The 6,085-nt window shown below is 35.9% G+C and overlaps 2 non-coding genes across 2 annotated transcripts in view; both read left to right on the forward strand.

Moving 5' to 3' along the window:
• The window catches only part of LOC119558730, a 179-nt gene extending 79 nt beyond the window's left edge, over positions 1–100 (forward strand). The window contains exon 1 of the ribosomal RNA XR_005220387.1: positions 1–100. This exon is cut by the window's left edge and continues 79 nt beyond it. This is a non-coding gene — a ribosomal RNA (5.8S ribosomal RNA).
• A 401-nt stretch (positions 101–501) lies between these two features.
• LOC119558724 lies at positions 502–4,472 on the forward strand. Its single transcript, XR_005220383.1, has one exon. It is a non-coding gene; the product is annotated as a large subunit ribosomal RNA (ribosomal RNA).
• The last annotated feature ends 1,613 nt before the right edge of the window (positions 4,473–6,085 follow it).

Below are 6,085 nucleotides of genomic sequence, written 5' to 3' on the forward strand. Positions count from 1 at the left end.
CACATGAACATCGACATTTTGAACGCATATCGCAGTCCATGCTGTTATGTACTTTAATTAATTTTATAGTGCTGCTTGGACTACATATGGTTGAGGGTTGTAAGACTATGCTAATTAAGTTGTTTATATAAATTTTATAATGAAATTTTATAAGCATATGGTATATTATTGGATAATAATAATTTAATTATTATATTATTCATAATATTAACAAATATATGAAAAACATTATCTCACATTAGTAAATAATTTGAATGTGAAAAACGAAGAGAAATATTTTCTTTTTCAATCAAATAATACTGAGAAATGTCTAGCATAAAAAATTTATCTAGAATTGTCTCTTATTAAAGATTAGTAAATAGAAAGCCGTTGACAATATTATTATTCTTCGTTGATTCGTTAGACCAAACAAATGCCATACAAATATATAAAATATATAACGAATTTAATAAAATGTTTTATCATTATATATAAAGAATTAATTGCAAAAAAAGTTATACACAACCTCAACTCATATGGGACTACCCCCTGAATTTAAGCATATTAATTAGGGGAGGAAAAGAAACTAACCAGGATTTTCTTAGTAGCGGCGAGCGAAAAGAAATCAGTTCAGCACTAAGTCACTTTGTCTATATGGCAAATGTGAGATGCAGTGTATGGAGCGTCAATATTCTAGTATGAGAAATTAACGATTTAAGTCCTTCTTAAATGAGGCCATTTACCCATAGAGGGTGCCAGGCCCGTATAACGTTAATGATTACTAGATGATGTTTCCAAAGAGTCGTGTTGCTTGATAGTGCAGCACTAAGTGGGTGGTAAACTCCATCTAAAACTAAATATAACCATGAGACCGATAGTAAACAAGTACCGTGAGGGAAAGTTGAAAAGAACTCTGAATAGAGAGTTAAACAGTACGTGAAACTGCTTAGAGGTTAAGCCCGATGAACCTGAATATCCGTTATGGAAAATTCATCATTAAAATTGTAATATTTAAACAATATTATGATAATAGTGTGCATTTTTTCCATATAAGGACATTGTAATCTATTAGCATACAAAATTTATCATAAAATATAACTTATAGTTTATTCAAATTAATTTGCTTGCATTTTAACACAGAATAAATGTTATTAATTTGATAAAGTGCTGATAGATTTATATGAATACAGTGCGTTAATTTTTCGGAATTATATAATGGCATAATTATCATTGATTTTTGTGTTTATTATATGCACTTGTATGATTAACAATGCGAAAGATTCAGGATACCTTCGGGACCCGTCTTGAAACACGGACCAAGGAGTCTAACATATGTGCAAGTTATTGGGATATAAACCTAATAGCGTAATTAACTTGACTAATAATGGGATTAGTTTTTTAACTATTTATAGCTAATTAACACAATCCCGGGGCGTTCTATATAGTTATGTATAATGATATTTATATTATTTATGCCTCTAACTGGAACGTACCTTGAGCATATATGCTGTGACCCGAAAGATGGTGAACTATACTTGATCAGGTTGAAGTCAGGGGAAACCCTGATGGAAGACCGAAACAGTTCTGACGTGCAAATCGATTGTCAGAATTGAGTATAGGGGCGAAAGACCAATCGAACCATCTAGTAGCTGGTTCCTTCCGAAGTTTCCCTCAGGATAGCTGGTGCATTTTAATGTTATATAAAATAATCTTATCTGGTAAAGCGAATGATTAGAGGCCTTAGGGTCGAAACGATCTTAACCTATTCTCAAACTTTAAATGGGTAAGAACCTTAACTTTCTTGATATGAAGTTCAAGGTTATGATATAATGTGCCCAGTGGGCCACTTTTGGTAAGCAGAACTGGCGCTGTGGGATGAACCAAACGTAATGTTACGGTGCCCAAATTAACAACTCATGCAGATACCATGAAAGGCGTTGGTTGCTTAAAACAGCAGGACGGTGATCATGGAAGTCGAAATCCGCTAAGGAGTGTGTAACAACTCACCTGCCGAAGCAACTAGCCCTTAAAATGGATGGCGCTTAAGTTGTATACCTATACATTACCGCTAAAGTAGATGATTTATATTACTTGTGATATAAATTTTGAAACTTTAGTGAGTAGGAAGGTACAATGGTATGCGTAGAAGTGTTTGGCGTAAGCCTGCATGGAGCTGCCATTGGTACAGATCTTGGTGGTAGTAGCAAATAATCGAATGAGACCTTGGAGGACTGAAGTGGAGAAGGGTTTCGTGTGAACAGTGGTTGATCACGAGTTAGTCGGTCCTAAGTTCAAGGCGAAAGCCGAAAATTTTCAAGTAAAACACAAATGCCATACAAATATAATTATATTATATAAATCAAGCTAATTAATATACTTGAATAATTTTGAACGAAAGGGAATACGGTTCCAATTCCGTAACCTGTTGAGTATCCGTTTGTTATTAAATATGGGCCTCGTGCTCATCCTGGCAACAGGAACGACCATAAAGAAGCCGTCGAGAGATATCGGAAGAGTTTTCTTTTCTGTTTTATAGCCGTACTACCATGGAAGTCTTTCGCAGAGAGATATGGTAGATGGGCTAGAAGAGCATGACATATACTGTTGTGTCGATATTTTCTCCTCGGACCTTGAAAATTTATGGTGGGGACACGCAAACTTCTCAACAGGCCGTACCAATATCCGCAGCTGGTCTCCAAGGTGAAGAGTCTCTAGTCGATAGAATAATGTAGGTAAGGGAAGTCGGCAAATTAGATCCGTAACTTCGGGATAAGGATTGGCTCTGAAGATTGAGATAGTCGGGCTTGATTGGGAAACAATAACATGGTTTATGTGCTCGTTCTGGGTAAATAGAGTGTCTGGCATTTATGTTGGTCACTTGTTCCCCGGATAGTTTAGTTACGTAGCCAATTGTGGAACTTTCTTGCTAAAATTTTTAAGAATACTAATTGGGTTAAACCAATTAGTTCTTATTAATTATAACGATTATCAATTAACAATCAATTCAGAACTGGCACGGACTTGGGGAATCCGACTGTCTAATTAAAACAAAGCATTGTGATGGCCCTAGCGGGTGTTGACACAATGTGATTTCTGCCCAGTGCTCTGAATGTCAAAGTGAAGAAATTCAAGTAAGCGCGGGTCAACGGCGGGAGTAACTATGACTCTCTTAAGGTAGCCAAATGCCTCGTCATCTAATTAGTGACGCGCATGAATGGATTAACGAGATTCCTACTGTCCCTATCTACTATCTAGCGAAACCACAGCCAAGGGAACGGGCTTGGAATAATTAGCGGGGAAAGAAGACCCTTTTGAGCTTGACTCTAATCTGGCAGTGTAAGGAGACATAAGAGGTGTAGAATAAGTGGGAGATATTAGACTTCGGTTTGGTATCGCCAATGAAATACCACTACTCTTATTGTTTCCTTACTTACTTGATTAAATGGAACGTGTATCATTTCCTAGCCATTATACGGATATATTTATTATATCTTATGGTATTGGGTTTTGATGCAAGCTTCTTGATCAAAGTATCACGAGTTTGTTATATAATCGCAAACAAATTCTTTAATAAAACGGTGCATTTATGTATTTTTGATTTGAAAATTTGGTATAACTCCAATTACTCAGGTATGATCCAATTCAAGGACATTGCCAGGTAGGGAGTTTGACTGGGGCGGTACATCTCTCAAATAATAACGGAGGTGTCCCAAGGCCAGCTCAGTGCGGACAGAAACCACACATAGAGCAAAAGGGCAAATGCTGACTTGATCTCGGTGTTCAGTACACACAGGGACAGCAAAAGCTCGGCCTATCGATCCTTTTGGTTTAAAGAGTTTTTAACAAGAGGTGTCAGAAAAGTTACCATAGGGATAACTGGCTTGTGGCGGCCAAGCGTTCATAGCGACGTCGCTTTTTGATCCTTCGATGTCGGCTCTTCCTATCATTGTGAAGCAAAATTCACCAAGCGTTGGATTGTTCACCCATGCAAGGGAACGTGAGCTGGGTTTAGACCGTCGTGAGACAGGTTAGTTTTACCCTACTAATGACAAAACGTTGTTGCGACAGCATTCCTGCGTAGTACGAGAGGAACCGCAGGTACGGACCAATGGCACAATACTTGTTCGAGCGAACAGTGGTATGACGCTACGTCCGTTGGATTATGCCTGAACGCCTCTAAGGTCGTATCCGTGCTGGACTGCAATGATAAATAAGGGGCAATTTGCATTGTATGGCTTCTAAACCATTTAAAGTTTATAATTTACTTTATAAACGACAATGGATGTGATGCCAATGTAATTTGTAACATAGTAAATTGGGAGGATCTTTGATCACCTGATGCCGCGCTAGTTACATATAAAAGCATTATTTAATACAATGACAAAGCCTAGAATCAATTGTAAACGACTTTTGTAACAGGCAAGGTGTTGTAAGTGGTTGAGCAGCTGCCATACTGCGATCCACTGAAGCTTATCCTTTGCTTGATGATTCGATAATAAAGATGTTGCAAGCGGGCATAATCATTATGCTTGCTTGCAGCATCGCACGCCACTTTGTTTGTGGTGTGTAAGGTAGGGAAGAAGAAATATAAAAGACCTAAATTGGAAACATCAATATATAAGTAAATATTGAACAAACAAAATGTATCGTCATCTTATTAGTGACGCGATGATAAAGTGGCAAACATATTCCATGTATAAATATTCCTATGGTATTAAAATTCAAGTAAAGAGGACATATATAAAAGTTTGTATATATGGTTCATTCAATGGTAGCAGCGGTTGGTTGGTTGGTGTCTGCTCCTCTTATTGTTCAAAACTTATGTTATGGTAGCAAGTCTATATCGTCATATTATTAGTGACGCGAAAAAGTAGTGGCAAAACATATTCCATGTATAAATAAATATTCCTATGGTATTGAAATTCAAGTAAAGAGGCCATTCAAGTAAAGAGGACTTATATAAATATAAGTATATATAATGGTAGCAGCGCGGTTGGTTGGTTGGTGTGTCTGCTCCTCTTATTGTTCAAAACTTATGTTATGGTAGCAAGACTGTATCGTCATATTATTAGTGACGCGAAAAAGTAGTGGCAAAACATATTCCATGTATAAATATTCCTATGGTATTGAAATTCAACTAAAGAGGACATATAAAATTACTATCAATGGTAGCAGTGGTTGGTTGGTTGGTGGTTGGTTGGCGGCTGCTCCTATTATTGTTCAAGACTTATGTTATGGTAGCAAGTCTGTATCGTCATATTAATTATTAGTGACGCGAAAAAGTAGTGGAAATCATATTCCATGTATAAATAGATTCCTATGGTAATGAAATTTTCAAGTAAAGAGAGGACCATTCAAGTAAGAGGACATATAAAAAGTAAGTATATGTTCCTCCAATGGTAGCAGTGGTTGGTTGGTTGGCGGCTGATCCTCTTATTGTTCAAAACTTATTTTATCAATATGAGTTTGGCAATACAATAAAGAAGACCAATCTAATCCATATAAAACTAAATGTATTATATGGATATGCTTAGGAAACCCATATATTCATAAAAAAAAATTATGTATAGAAAATTATACATATATCTTTTATATAAATGAATCGTATGGATATCGCCTTATGGTAGGTATAATAACTTTTTAAGGCATAATAATGTATAATATAGAAAATATACATTGAAATATAAATGCATTTTTATAGATATGGCGGCATATAAGTGCCATATACACAAGAATAAATAATAGAATTTACCAATATATAATTAAAATGAGATATATAAACCTAGTGAGGGGCTGCACTAGTATATGAATCGTATGGATATGGCTTATAGGTATAATACCTATAAGGCATAATAATGTATAATATAATAAATATAAATTAAGATATGAATGAATTATATAAATATGGCATAGAAATGCCATATACATACATAAGAATAAATGGTAGAATTTACCCATATATCACTGAAACACGATATATAAACCTAATGATAGCTGGCACTAGTACTGTAAACATGCACGCAATAGTGCGTGGGGTAAAAAACTACTATAGGGAGGTGGTCGTTGGCGGGCCCCTCCTCGTATTGGTCAAAACTTATGTTATGCT

Source organism: Drosophila subpulchrella, unplaced genomic scaffold (assembly GCF_014743375.2).
Source record: "Drosophila subpulchrella strain 33 F10 #4 breed RU33 unplaced genomic scaffold, RU_Dsub_v1.1 Primary Assembly Seq131, whole genome shotgun sequence".
Lineage (NCBI taxonomy): Eukaryota > Metazoa > Arthropoda > Insecta > Diptera > Drosophilidae > Drosophila > Drosophila subpulchrella.